This window comes from Pristiophorus japonicus, chromosome 11 (genome assembly GCF_044704955.1).
Source record: "Pristiophorus japonicus isolate sPriJap1 chromosome 11, sPriJap1.hap1, whole genome shotgun sequence".
In the NCBI taxonomy this organism is placed as follows: Eukaryota; Metazoa; Chordata; class Chondrichthyes; family Pristiophoridae; genus Pristiophorus; species Pristiophorus japonicus.
The window spans coordinates 214,155,109-214,169,915 of NC_091987.1; the positions used below are offsets into that span (position 1 = coordinate 214,155,109).

The following is a 14,807-nucleotide window of genomic DNA, read 5'->3' on the forward strand; positions in this document are numbered from 1 at the left end:
GGGAGTTAGATATGGCTCTTATGGTTAAGGGGATCAAGGGGTATGGAGAGAAAGTAGGAAAGGGGTACTGAGGGAATGATCAGCCATGATCTTATTGAATGGCGGTGCAGGCTCGAAGGGCAGAATGGCCTACTCCTGCACCTATTTTTTCTATGTTTCCATGGTGCATAACTCTGGTCCCCGGGCCGCAGGCTACAACATTGGGGAGTTCGCTGGACCTGTGTGTCCCGATGGGTATCTGCCCGCTGCATTGGCGGTGTGCAGTTGAAATCCTACATCGCACAACTTTTCATTACTTATGATGGATACTCTGTAGTTCTGATCGCGATCACACGACTTTTCCTCGCTGATTGAATGTACACAATTCAGATCATCAATTACACATTCTACATGATCGCGTGACTTTTCCTCGCTTATTGCATGTACACAACTCTGATTGTCAGTTACACATTTTATTGTGTTCCTAACACAGATGAGACTGCACACAGGGAGGTTAAAGTAACAGTGACCTCAGTCTTTAATAAGACACTAAAGAGTGAGGAACAGGCCTTAGGGGCCGGCATATATACAGTGCTCCCAAGGGACGCTGGGATTCCTTGGGACTTCAGGGGATGAGCTCTCTGGTGGCTTTACAGATACACAACATCACTCCCCGCCAAAGTCAAAGTGAAAACTATTTACAAGGTGAGGCGGTCGGGAGCCTTTCTTTCCCTGGTGGACTGCCTCGGTACAAATGTCTGTTCTGGTGTGTTGGCTGTGCCCTCGCTGGGCTGGCGTGTTGTTGGCCCTGCAGGGCTGCTAGGTGAGCCTGGCCTTGCTGGGCTGTTGGGCGTGATGGGTTCGATTTCCTGGTTCGGGGTGGTATCGTTGATCCTTTGGGTGTGTGTTGTGGGCTCGAAAAAGGTGGTGTCTGCTGTGGGTTGTTCAGGGCAGTCTGTGAACAGCAGCCTCGTTTGGTCCAGGTGCTTTCTGCAAATTTGTCCATTGTCTAGTTTGACTACAAACATCCTACTCCCATCTTTAGCTATCACCGTGCCCGCGATCCACTTGGGACCATGTGTAGTTTAGCACATACACAGGGTATTTCAGATCAATTTCCTGTGACACAGTGGCGCGACCATCATTTACATTTTGTTGCTGCCGCCTGCTCTCTACCTGATCATGCAGCTTGGGGTGAACCAGCGAGAGTCTGGTTTTAAGTGTCCTTTTCATGAGTAGCTCAGCCGGGGGCACCCCTGTGAGTGAGTGGGGTCTCGTGCAGTAGCTGAGCAGTACTTGGGTCAGGCGAGTTTGGAGTGAGCCTTCTGCGACTAGTTTAAGACTCTGTTTGATTGTTTGTACTGCCCGCTCTGCCTGCCCATTGGAGGCTGGTTTAAACAGGGCCGAGGTGACATGTTTGATCCCATTGTGGGTCATGAATTCTTTAAATTCGGCACTGGTGAAACATGGCCCGTTGTCACTGACCAGTATGTCAGGCAGGCCGTGGGTGGCAAACATGGCCCTCAGGCTTTCAATGGTGACGGTGGCGGTGCTTCCCGACATTATTTCACATTCAATCCATTTTGAAAAAGCATCCACCACCACCAGGAACATTTTACCGAGAAACGGGCCTGCATAGTCGACATGGATCCTTGACCATGGTCTGGAGGGCCAGGACCACAAACTTAGTGGTGGCTCTCTGGGTGCATTGCTCAACTGAGCACACACGCTGCATTGCCGTACACAGGACTCTAAGTCAGAGTCGATACCGGGCCACCACACGTGGGATCTGGCTATCGCTTTCATCATTACTATACCCGGGTGTGTGCTGTGGAGATCCGAGATGAACGTCTCCCTGCCCTTTTTTGGTAGCACTACGCGGTTACACCACATCAGGCAGTTCGCCGCTGGAACGGCTTGATTGGCTCTTGCATTTCAACGGGGATGCTGGTCCAGCTCCCATGCAGAACACAGTTTTTTTACTAGCGACAGCAGAGGATCTTGGCTGGTCCAAGTCCTAATCTGGCGGGCCGTGACAGGTGATTTATCATTTTCAAACACTTCCATGACTATCAACAAGTTTGCGGGCTGCACCATTTCCACCCCCGTGGTGGGCAATGGTAGCCGACAGAGCATCCGCACAGTTCTCGGTGCCTGGCCTGTGGCGGATGATATAGTTATACACTGATAGCGCGAGTGCCCACCTTTGTATGCGGGCTGAGGTATTAGTATTTATCCCCTTGTTTTCAGCGAACAGGGATATGAGGGGCCTGTGATCGGTTTCCAGCTCAAAGTTGAGGCCAAACAGGTACTGATGCATTTTCTTTACACCGAACACACACGCTAATGCCTCTTTCTCAATCATGCTGTAGGCCCTCTCAGCCTTAGACAAGCTCCTGGAGGCATAGGCGACAGGTTGCAACTTCCCCGCAACGTTAGCTTGTTGTAATACACACCCGACTCCGTACGACGACACATCACATGCTAACACAAGTCTTTTACATGGGTTATACAATACAAGCAGCTTGTTGGAGTATAAAATGTTTCTGGCTTTTTCAAAAGCAATTACTTGTTTTTTTTCCCCATACTCAGTTCTCACCTTTGCGCAATAACACATGAAGGGGCTCTAAGAGGGTGCTGAACCCCGGTAGGAAGTTACCAAAATAGTTGAGGAGTCCCAAGAACGACCGCAGCTCTGTGACGTTCTGTGACCTGGGCGCGTTCCTGATAGACTCTGTCTTGGCGTCTGTGGGCCGAATGCCGTCCGCCGCGATTTTTCTCCCCAAAAACTCCACTTCTGTTGCCATGAAGATGCATTTCGACCTCTTCAGCCGCATCCCTACGTGATCTAGTTGCTGGAGGACCTCCTCCACGTTTTGTAGGTGCTCGGCGGTGTCCCGACCCCTGACCAATATGTCGTCCTGAAAGACCACCATGCGAGGTACTGACTTGAGTAGGCTGGATGAATTAACTGTGCAAATAGATGTTAACAAATATGATGTGATTGGGATTATGGAGACGTGGCTCCAGGATGATCAGGGCTGGGAACTCAACATCCAGGGGTATTCAACATTCAGGAAGGATAGAATAAAAGGAAAAGGAGGTGGGGTAGCATTGCTGGTTAAGGAGGAGATTAAGGCAATAGTTCGGAAGGACATTAGCTTGGATGATGTGGAATCTATATTGGTAGAGCTGCAGAACACCAAAGGGCAAAAAACGTTAGTGGGAGTTGTGTACAGACCTCCAAACAGTAGTAGTGATGTTGGGGAGGGCATCAAACATGAAATTAGGGGTGCGTGCAATAAAGGTGCAGCAGTTATAATGGGTGACTTTAATATGCACATAGATTGGGCTAACCAAACTGGAAGCAATACGGTGGAGGAGGATTTCCTGGAGTGCATAAGGGAGTTTTTTAGACCAATATGTCGAGGAACCAACTAGGAGGGAGGCCATCTTAGACTGGGTGTTATGTAATGAGAGAGGATTAATTAGCAATCTCGTTGTGCGAGGCCCCTTGGGGAAGAGTGACCATAATATGGTGGAATTCTGCATTGGGATGGAGAATGAAACAGTTAATTCAGAGACCATGGTCCAGAACTTAAAGAAGGCTAACTTTGAAGGTATGAGACGTGAATTGGCTGGGATGGATTGGCGAATGATACTTAAGGGGTTGACTGTAGATGGGCAATGGCAGACATTTAGAGACCGCATGGATGAACTACAACAATTGTACATTCCTGTCTGGCATAAAAATAAAAAAGGGAAGGTGGCTCAACCGTGGCTATCAAGGGAAATCAGGGATAGTATTAAAGCCAAGGAAGTGGCATACAAATTGGCCAGAAATAGCAGCGAACCTGGGGACTGGGAGAAATTTAGAACTCAGCAGAGGAGGACAAAGGGTTTGATTAGGGCAGGGAAAATGGAGTACGAGAAGAAGCTTGCAGGGAACATTAAGACGGATTGCAAAAGTTTCTATAGATATGTAAAGAGAAAAAGGTTAGTAAAGACAAACGTAGGTCCCCTGCAGTCAGAATCAGGGGAAGTCATAACGGGGAACAAAGAAATGGCGGACCAGTTCAACAAGTACTTTGGTTCGGTATTCACGAAGGAGGACACGAACAACCTTCCGGTTATAAAAGGGGTCGGGGGGTCTAGTAAGGAGGAGGAACTGAGGGAAATCCTTATTAGCCGGGAAATTGTGTTGGGGAAATTGATGGGATTGAAGGCCGATAAATCCCCAGGGCCTGATGGACTGCATCCCAGAGGTGGCCTTGGAAATGGTGGATGCGTTGACAGTCATTTTCCAACATTCCATTGACTCTGGATCAGTTCCTATGGAGTGGAGGGTAGCCAATGTAACCCCACTTTTTAAAAAAGGAGGGAGAGAGAAAACAGGGAATTATAGACCGGTCAGCCTGACATCGGTAGTGGGTAAAATGATGGAATCAATTATTAAGGATGTCATAGCAGTGCATTTGGAAAGAGGTGACATGATAGGTCCAAGTCAGCATGGATTTGTGAAAGGGAAATCATGCTTGACAAATCTTCTGGAATTTTTTGAGGATGTTTCCAGTAGAGTGGATAAGGGAGAACCAGTTGATGTGGTATATTTGGACTTTCAGAAGGCGTTCGACAAGGTCCCACACAAGAGATTGATGTGCAAAGTTAGAGCACATGGGATTGGGGGTAGTGTACTGACATGGATTGAGAACTGGTTGTCAGACAGGAAGCAAAGAGTAGGAGTAAATGGGGACTTTTCAGAATGGCAGGCAGTGACTAGTGGGGTACCGCAAGGTTCTGTGCTGGGGCCCCAGCTGTTTACACTGTACATTAATGATTTAGATGAGGGGATTAAATGTAGTATCTCCAAATTTGCTGATGACACTAAGTTGGGTGGCAGTGTGAGCTGCGAGGAGGATGCTGTGAGGCTGCAGAGCGACTTGGATAGGTTAGGTGAGTGGGCAAATGCATGGCAGATGAAGTATAATGTGGATAAATGTGAGGTTATCCACTTTGGTGGTAAAAACAGAGAGACAGACTATTATCTGAATGGTGACAGATTAGGAAAAGGGGAGGTGCAAAGAGACCTGGGTGTCATGGTACATCAGTCATTGAAGGTTGGCATGCAGGTGCAGCAGGCGGTTAAGAAAGCAAATGGCATGTTGTCCTTCATAGCAAGGGGATTTGAGTACAGGGGCAGGGAGGTGTTGCTACAGTTGTACAGGGCATTGGTGAGGCCACACCTGGAGTATTGTGTACAGTTTTGGTCTCCTAACCTGAGGAAGGACATTCTTGCTATTGAGGGAGTGCAGCGAAGGTTCACCAGACTGATTCCCGGGATGGCGGAACTGACATATCAAGAAAGACTGGATCAACTGGGCTTGTATTCACTGGAGTTCAGAAGAATGAGAGGGGACCTCATAGAAACATTTAAAATTCTGACGGGGTTAGACAGGTTAGATGCAGGAAGAATGTTCACAATGTTGGGGAAGTCCAGAACCAGAGGTCACAGTCTAAGGATAAGGGGTAAGCCATTTAGGACCGAGATGCGGAGGAACTTCTTCACCCAGAGAGTGGTGAACCTGTGGAATTCTCTACCACAGAAAGTTGTTGAGGCCAATTCACTAAATATATTCAAAAAGGAGTTAGATGAGGTCCTTACTACTAGGGGGATCAAGGGGTATGGCGAGAAAGCAGGAATGGGGTACTGAAGTTGAATGTTCAGCCATGAACTCATTGAATGGCGGTGCAAGCTAGAAGGGCCGAATGGCCTACTCCTGCACCTATTTTCTATGTTTCTATGTTTCCATGTTTCTCTGGAAGATCGCTGCAGCCGACCGAATTCCAAACGGGTATCTGTTGTAGATGAACAGTCCCTTGTGCGTGTTGATGCAGGTGAGGCCCTTTGAAGACTCCTCCAGCTCCTGCGTCATGTAGGCCAAAGTCAGGTCGAGCTTGGTGAACGTCTTGCCTCCTGTCAGCGTCGCAAATAGGTCGTCTGCCTTAGGTAGCGGGTATTGGTCCTGTAGCGAGAAACGATTAATAGTTACTTTATAATAGCCGCAAATCCTGACCGTGTCATCACTTTTGAGTACTGGAACAATCGGGCTGGCCCACTCGCTGAATTCCACTGGGGAGATGATGCCCTCGCATTGCAGCCTGTCCAGCTCGATTTCCACTCTCTCCCTCATCATGTGAGGTACTGCTCGCACCTTGTGGTGAATGGGTCGTGCCTCTGGGACCAAGTGGATCCGCACCTTCACCCCGGAAAAGTTTCCAATGCCTGGCTCAAAAAGGGGAAGTCAATTTGTTAAGAACCTGGGTACATGAGGCCTCATCGACATGTGATAGCGCTCGAATGTCATCCTAGTTCCAGCGGATTTTGCCCAGCCAGCTCCTTCCAAGCAGTGTGGGGCCATCGACCGGGACAATCCAGAGTGGCAGTTCATGCACCATGCCCTCGTAGGTGACCTTGACCATGGCGCTGCCCAGGACAGTGATAAGCTCTTTGGTGTACGTTCTCGGTTTCATGTGGATGGGGCTCAGGGCTGGTCTGAATGCCTTGTTGCACCACAGTCTCTCAAACATCTTTTTATTCATGATGGATTGGCTAGCGCCAGTGTCCAGTTCCATGGCTACGGGTAAGCCATTCAATTTTATGTTTAGCATTATAGGTGGACATTTCATCGAAAATGTGTGTAGCCCATGTACTTCAGCATCTGCCGCCTCTCTCTGAGGCTTGAAATTGCTTTGATCCACCATGGACTGATCTTCCTCTGCCACGTGGTGGTTAGCAGGTTTTGCAGAGCTTGCAGCTCGTTTGCAAGCTCGTTGGAGGTGCCCCATTGTTCCACAGCTCTTGCAAACATACCCTTTGAAGCGGCATGAATAAGCTGAATGGAAGCCTCCACAACGCCAACAAGGTGTGAATTGTCTTGCATTCATCCTTTGTTGGGGACTCTGAGTCATCTGGGTCACCTGAGGCCTGCTGGCAGTTGCAGACTCGTGGTTTCTGCCCTGTACATTTCTGCTCGCAAACACAGTTCCAGTTAATTTATGAACATTGCTAGCACTGGTGTGCTGAGAGATTTGTTTGGTGTTATCACTGGTGGACATTAACGCCTGTGCTATCGCAATGGCCTTACTCAGGGTCGGTGTCTCTACACTCAAAAGTTTTCATAGGATGGTTTCATGGCCAATGCCCAGTACAAAAAAAGTATCTGAGCATTTGCTCCAGGTAGCCATCAAACTCACATTGTCCTGCAAGTCGCCTTAGCTCGGCGACGTAGCTCGCCACTTCCTGACCTTCCGATCGCTGGCACGTGTAGAACCGATACCTCGCCATCAGCACGCTCTCCTTCAGGTTAAGATGCTCCCGAACTAGTGTACACAACTCCTCATACGACTTATCTGTGGGTTTCACCAGAGCCAGAAAATTCTTCATGAGGCTGTAGGTCGGTGCCCCGCAGACTGTGAGGAGGACCGCTCTCCTTTTTGCAGCGCTTCCTTCTCTGTCCAGCTCATTGGCTACAAAGTACTGGTCTAGCCGTTCGACATAGGCTTCCCAGTCCTCACCCTCCGAGAACTTCTCCAGGATGCCCACAATTTGCTGCATCTTTGCGTTGATTTCATATTCTCGTCGCCAGTTATTGTGCTCCTAACACAGATGAGGCTGCACACAGCGAGGTTAAAGTAATAAGACACTCCAGAGTGAGGAACAGGCCTTAGGGGTCGGCTTATATGCAGTGCTCCCAAGGGCTGCTGGGATCTCTTGGGACTTCAGGGGATGGGTTCCCTGGTGGCGGAACATGGGAGTGCATGCTTTACAGATACACAACACATTTTGTCTCTAACTTACATTACTATTACATTGCTTGAGTGTGTGGAACTGTCCCTTTAATTGTAGTGTGTTGCAGGCCTCCATTAAGGGAGCCTCGCTTTCTTTGCCCCAATCCTCTTCTCAGTTTGGTGCCGCGTGTCGCTCCATCAGCGCTGCACCTCGTGGTCTGGCCGCCGCCATCTTTTTCTTCAGCGCCTCACCTCGTGGTTCGGGCGGCATCTTTCCTCCATCCACGATGTCGACTGCGGTGATCCTCTTCTCCCCGGGATCTGCCGCCAAAGCTGGGAAGTCGCCTTTAGATCCGATTTTCTTCCTCCGGAGTCCTGCCACTGGAGCCTGGAAGATGCGTTCGGGCCATCTCAGCTGGATCATCTCCACGCAGTCGTGCTGAGCGGTCTGTGCCTCGGGTGCTGTGCTGGTCTGCTCTCTGGTGCCGGATCCAACCTCAGGTGAGGGCTTGCTTTGCCTCTGAGCGCGGAGGATGTTGATCGCTGGAGGGGTGAAGTCTTCCCACTTCCAATGGATCTTCTCCATCCACCTTCTGCCGAGCAGCGTTGGTCCATCACCTGCAACAATCCACAGAGGTAACTTGTGCACCGCTCCATCATGGAGTACCTTTACATTCACACTACCAACAACTGGGATAAGTTCATTGGTGTAGGTGTGCAGCTTTGCCTGAACCAGGACCAGCTTGGGTCGTTCAGCTTGATTGTCCCGTAGCCTCTCAAAGGCTTCTTGATTCATTACTGACTGGCTCGCCCCCCTGTGTCCACTTCCATGAAGACTGGAATGCCATCTATTGCCCTCAGCGGGGAACACTCGGTGGTGCAGGTAAACATGCTATGTACTTCATCGTGGGGCTGAGCTTCCTCTCTGCCTCTTGCTTCATAATCCACACTGAATTCATGGCCATCTGCAGACCCTTCATCAACACGGTGAATCATATTTCTCTTACACATTCGCTGGAGGTGACCCTTTGTGCTGCAGCCCTTGCATACACAGTCTTTAAAGCGGCACTGGTGAGCCCTGTGATTCCCTCCACAACGCCAGCATGGAGCTACTCGATTAGCCCCCCTCGGCGGACTCTGAGTTAAGGGACTCGGGGGGCCTGTTCTCTCTTCCCTGAGAGGGTTCGCGCTCCACAGTCCAGCCTCTAAAAGGCGCCACTCTGTGCACAGTATCCGCCTAGAGCCACAGGTCGAGGTCGTGAATGCCTGGCTCACAGAGATGGCCTTCTGCAGTGTGACTGTGGTATCCGCCGACAGTAGTTTATGAAGAAGGCCCTCATGGCCGATTCCAATGACAAAAATGTCCCGCAGCGTTTCGGTGAGGTGGTCGCCGAAATCACACGGTGCCGCCAGCCTCCTGAGGTCTGCGGTGTACTTCGTGACTTCCTGGCCTTCGGGCCGTCGATGGGTGTAGAACCTGTGTCTGGCTGTGAGGATGCTCTCCTTGGGCTTGAGTTGCTCATGGATCAGGGTTACGGGCTCCTCGTACGTCTTGGTCGTTGCCTTCGCTGGTGCCAGCACGTCCCTGACGAGACCATAGACGGTGGGCCCACAACTGGTTAGCCGGATAGCTCTGCACTTATCAGCCAGTGTGGCCGGGTCGTCTCCTGCCAGGTTGTTTGCTGTGAAGAAATGGTCGAGCCTCTCCACAAAGGCGTCCCAATCATCACCATCGGCAAACTGCGGCAACGTACCAAGGGTGGCCATTTTCGCGTGAAAGTTCGCAATCTCGTCGCCAATTGTTGTGTCCTGAGATTCTCTAACAATGTGTTGTACTTGAACTACAATGACCTTAATTCTTTATTTGCTAACTCCAGAGTGAGGATCACACCTGGTGGCCTGCCTTTTATACTAGGCCAGGCACACCTGTACAGGTAACCTACAAGTCTCCCGCTGCAGTGCCCTCTGGTGGCACACCTTGTGATAGTACCAACAGCATGTCAGATGCATGACACTAACCTCCCCCTTAAATACATCGATCCTATTCGCTTCAACAACTCTCTTGGAAACGGATTGTGCACTTTCACCGCTGTCTGGGTAAAGAGTTTTCTCCTGAATTTCCTATTTGATAAACGGAGAAATGACCACGATCTCATTGAATGGCGGACTAGACTTGAGGGGCTGAATGGCCTACTCCTGCTCCTATGTTCCTACTTTAAGTTAAAGGTTAAGGGGTGATTTGATTGAGGTTTTTAGAATTTTGAAAGGATTGATAGAGGGGATAGAGAGAAACATTTCCCGCTGGTGGGGGAGTCCCAGAGTCTCAGGGGCACAACCTCACCATCAGAGCTGGGCCATTCAGGAGAGAAGTTAGAAAACACTTCTTCACGCAAAGGGTGGTAGAAGTGTGGGACTCTCTCCCAAAAAAGCAGTCGATGCTGGGGGCCAATTAATGAGTTTAAATCTGAGATCGCTAGATTTTAAATCATCAAGGGTTTAAAGGAATATGGAGCCAAGGCAGGTGCATGGGATTAGGATACAGATCAACCATGAACACATTGAGTGCTGGAGCAGGATCGAGGGGCTGAATGGCCTCCTGTTCTTATGTTAACTATGAATGTCTATAGTGAGGGGCAGTACTGAGGGAGTGCCGCACTGTCGGAGGGGCAGTACTGAGGGAGTGCCGCACTGTCGGAGGGGCAGTACTGAGGGAGTGCCGCACTGTCGGAGGGGCAGTACTGAGGGAGCGCCGCACTGTTGGAGGGAATGATTCAATGTCAGAGGGGCAGTACTGAGGGAGCGCCACACTGTCGGGGGGGCAGTACTGAGGGAGCGCTGCACTGTTGGAGGGGCAGTACTGAGGGAGCGCCGCACTGTCGGAGGGGCAGCAATGAGGGGGCGCTGCGCTGTCGGAGGGGCATTACTGAGGGAGCATGGCACTGTCGGAGGGGCAGTACTGAGGGAGTGCTGCACTATCAAGGGGCAGTGCTGAGGGAGTGCGGCACTGTCGGAGGGGCAGTGCTGAGGGAACATCGCACTGTCGGAGGGGCATTACTGAGGGAGCAGCGCATTGTCAGAGCGGTAGTGCTGAGGGAGCACCGCACTGTCGGAGGGACAGTACCGGGTGGATGTAAACGATCCCACAGCGCTCTTTCTGGTGTTCTGGGCAATGTTTTTCTTTCAGCCGACACAATTGAGCACAGATTCACCGGTCAATAATCCCATGGCTGCCTGTGGGATCTTGCTGAGCGTAAACTGCCATCTACGTTTCCCTATGTTACAACAGTGACTGCACTTAAAAAAGTATATCATTGGCTGTGAGGCGCCTTGGGACAACCTGAGGATGTGAGAGGCGCTATATAAATGCAAGTTCATTCTTTTGCATCTTAAGGATTGTACAGAAGTTTTTCTCTGTCCATTCTATCAGAACCACTTATCACCTTGGAAACCTCGATTAGGTCATCTCTTAAGCGTGTCGGCTCCAAGGAGAACAGCCCGAACTTTTCCAACCTCCCCTCATAACTGAAGACCCTCATCCCTCGTAACCTCCTGGTAAACCTCCTCTGTACCCTCTCTAAGGCCTTTACATGTTTCCTAAAGTGTGGTGCCCAGAATTGTCGCGAAAACTGCAGCTGAGGCCTGATTTATAACGTTCAAGCACCATCTCTAGGCTTTTATATTCTATGCCTTCACTTATAAACCCGAGTGACCCACACGTTTTCTTAACGACCGTATCAACTTACCCTGCCACCTTTAAGGATTGGTGTTTCTGGTTCACGTAGAAACATCTTGTGTGAGATTTTCTGGCACTGATCGGTGAAGGCTGTGCGCAAGATTCACGCAGAAGCTCGGATGCAAAGATTTAAAGACTTTTTACTTGCAGCTTCTATTCGCAAGTCCCAGAGAGAGATTTCATCGCGAGCGCTGTCTGCTGCTGGTCTGCTTCTTGCATCAACATTCAGGGGAATGTCTTCCAGACAGTTTCTACAAGCAAGTGGCAGCACGGACCCTTTGGACATTTCGGAGGGCTGACAGGCCAGCTCGCTCCTGAAGGGAATTAAAGGATTGCAGCTGACGTGGAATGGCCTTTATTGGCTCAGGGGGCACTTGTATAATTTGTGTTTTTAGTGCCCTCAAAAAAAAACAAAAAACAAGGGGGCACTTGTTTGAAAGTGTTTGGCTCAGATGCTCCATCTGCTGGGCTAGAGGCAAACTACCGCATCCCAAAAGGCTGTTAAATAAAAAAAAGACTTGTACTGATATAACGCCTTTCACGGATGTCTCAAAGCGCTTTAAATGAAGTACTTTTAAAGTGTGGTCACTGTTGTAATGTGGGAAATGCAGCAGGCAATTTATGCACAGCAAGCTCCCAGAAACAGCAATGTGATAATGACCAGATAATCTGTTTTAGTGATGTTGATTGAGGGATAAATATTGGCCCCATTACACCGGGGATAACTCCCCCTGCTCTTGTTCGAAATAGTGTCGTGGGATCTTTAACATTTACCTGAGCGGGCAGACAGGGCCTCGATTTAACAACTCATCCGAAATATGGTCCCTCCGGCGGTGCAGCGCTCCCTCAGCACTGCCCTTCCGACAGTGCAGCACTCCCTCAGTACTGCCCCTCCGATAGTGCAGCACTCCCTCAGTACTGTGCTTCTGACAGTGCGGCGCTCCCTCAGTACTGCCCCTCCGACAGTATAGCGCTCCCTCAGTACTGCCCCACCGACAGTGCAGCGCTCCCTCAGTACTGTCCCTCCGACAGTGCGGCGCTCCCTCAGCACTGTCCCTCCAACAGTGCAGCGCTCCCTCAGTACTGTCCCTCCGACAGTGCGGTGCTCCCTCAGTACTGCCCCTCCGACAGTGCGGCGCTCCCTCAGTACTGCCCCTCCGACAGTGCGGCGCTCCCTCAGTACTGCCCCTCCGACAGTGCGGCGCTCCCTCAGTACTGCCCCTCCGACAGTGCGGCTCTCCCTCAGCACTGCCCCTCCGACAGTGCGGCGCTCCCTCAGCACTGCCCCTCCGACAGTGCGGCACTCCCTCAGCACTGCCCCTCCGACAGCGCGGCGCTCCCTCAGTACTGCCCCTCCGACAGTGCGGCGCTCCCTCAGCACTGCCTCTCCGACAGTGCGGCACTCCCTCAGCACTGCCCCTCCGACAGTGCGGCACTCCCTCATTACTGCCCCTCCGACAGTGCGGCACTCCCTCAGTACTGCCCCTCCGACAGTGCGGCACTCCCTCAGTACTGCACTGGAGTGTCAGCCTAGATTTTGTGCTCAAGTTTCTGGAGTGGGGCTTGATCCCACGACCTTCTGACTCAGAGGCGAGAGTGCTGCCCACTGAGCCACGGTTGGGCCGAATGGCCCGTGTCTGTGCTGTAAATTCGACGTGGTGAAAAACCCAAACTGCCAGGGCTCAAAAACAAACTGGGGAGTTCACACCGCTTCCGTGCGCTCAGCTGCTCAAGGTGGGAAATTATGGGTCATTCCAAACTCAATCGGGGGTTGCTGCGGTAATATTGTTTCAATATCTTTCTCTCCTTTTCACAGTGTGTGGTTAGCAGTTGCGTGAATCCCTGATCAGACTCCGTCTGGAGTCACTGCGTTCAGCTGTGGGCACCCCCCCCCTCTTGAAGGATATATCGGTCTCGGAGGGGGAGCAACGCAGATTCACTGAATCATACCGGGTTAAATTCCGAGAACAGGTCGTACAGGCTGGGTTTGTGTTCCCTCGAGTTAAGAAGATTAAAGGGTGTTTAATCGAGGTGTTTAAGATGATTAAAAGGAGTCGATAGGGTAGGTAGCGAGAAACTATTCCCTCTGCTGGTGGGGGCGATTCCAGAACAAGTGGCAGAACCTTCAAATTAGAGCCAGGCTGTTCAGGGGTGATGTCAGGAAACACTTCTTCACCCAAAGGGCAGTAGGAATCTGGAACTCTCTCCCCCAAAAAGCTGTTGAGGCCGGGGGGAGTCAATTGAAAATGTAAAACTGAGATTGGTAGAATTTTGTTGGGTAAGGGTATTCAGGGTCACGGAGTCAAGGCAGGTAGATGGAGTTAAGATACAGATCAGCCATGATCTAATTGAATGGTGGAACAGGCTCGACGGGCTGAATGGCCTCCTCCTGTTCCGATGTAGACAACCCAGTTGGTATCAGAAAAGCACATGCCTCGATGGCTCAAAGAGTAATGAACCACATTATTGGGAACTCAGCTATACTGACAGAAGGTTCTGGGTTCAATCCCTCACCTGTACACATCTGACCTCAATGGGAGCAGTAATTAGGCGTGCGATGATTGGCTAGGGAAGGAAAGTCAGCCAGGGTCATAAGACCATAAGAATTAGGAGCAGGAGTAGGTCATTCAGCCCCTCGAGTCTGCTCCACCATTCAATGAGAACATGGCTGATCTTCTACCTCAACTCCACTTACCTGCACTATCCCCATATCCCTTGATTCCCCTCGAGTCCAAAAATCTATCAATTTCTGTCTTGAATATACTCAATGACTGAGCCTCCACAGCCCTCTGGGGCAGAGAATTCCAAAGATTCACCACCCTCTGAGTGAAGAAGTTTCTCCTCATCTTAGTCCTAAATGGCCGACCCCTTATCCTGAGACTGTGACCCGCTGGTTCTAGACTCCCCAGCCAGGGGGAAACATTCTCCCTGCGTCTATCCTGTCAAGCACTGTAAGAATTGTGTACGTTTCAATGAGATCACCTCTCATTCTTCTAAACTCTGGAGAATATAGGCCTAGTCTACTCAATCTCTCCTCATAGGATAATCCCCCGATCCCAGGAATCAGTCTGGTGAACCTTCGTTGCACTCCCTCTATAGCAAGTATATCCTTCCTTGGATAAGGAGACCAAAACTGTGCACAATACTCACCAAGGCCCTATATAATTGCAGTAAGACATATTTACTCTTACACTCAAACCCTCTTGTAATAAAGGCCACCATACCATTTGCTTTCTTAATTGCTTGCCTGTTAACTTTCAGTGATCTGTGTACAAGGACACCCAGGTCCCTCTGAACACCAAACTGG

At 50.4% G+C, this 14,807-nt stretch overlaps 1 protein-coding gene across 1 annotated transcript in view; it reads right to left on the bottom strand.

Moving 5' to 3' along the window:
• The window catches only part of nlrx1 (NLR family member X1), a 63,457-nt gene extending 51,885 nt beyond the window's left edge, over window positions 1–11,572 (bottom strand). Inside the window, exon 1 of the mRNA XM_070893169.1 lies at window positions 11,511–11,572. The gene's annotated coding sequence lies outside the window, so the exon portion shown is untranslated. The remainder of the gene's footprint in view (window positions 1–11,510) is intronic.
• Window positions 11,573–14,807: the final 3,235 nt, after the last annotated feature.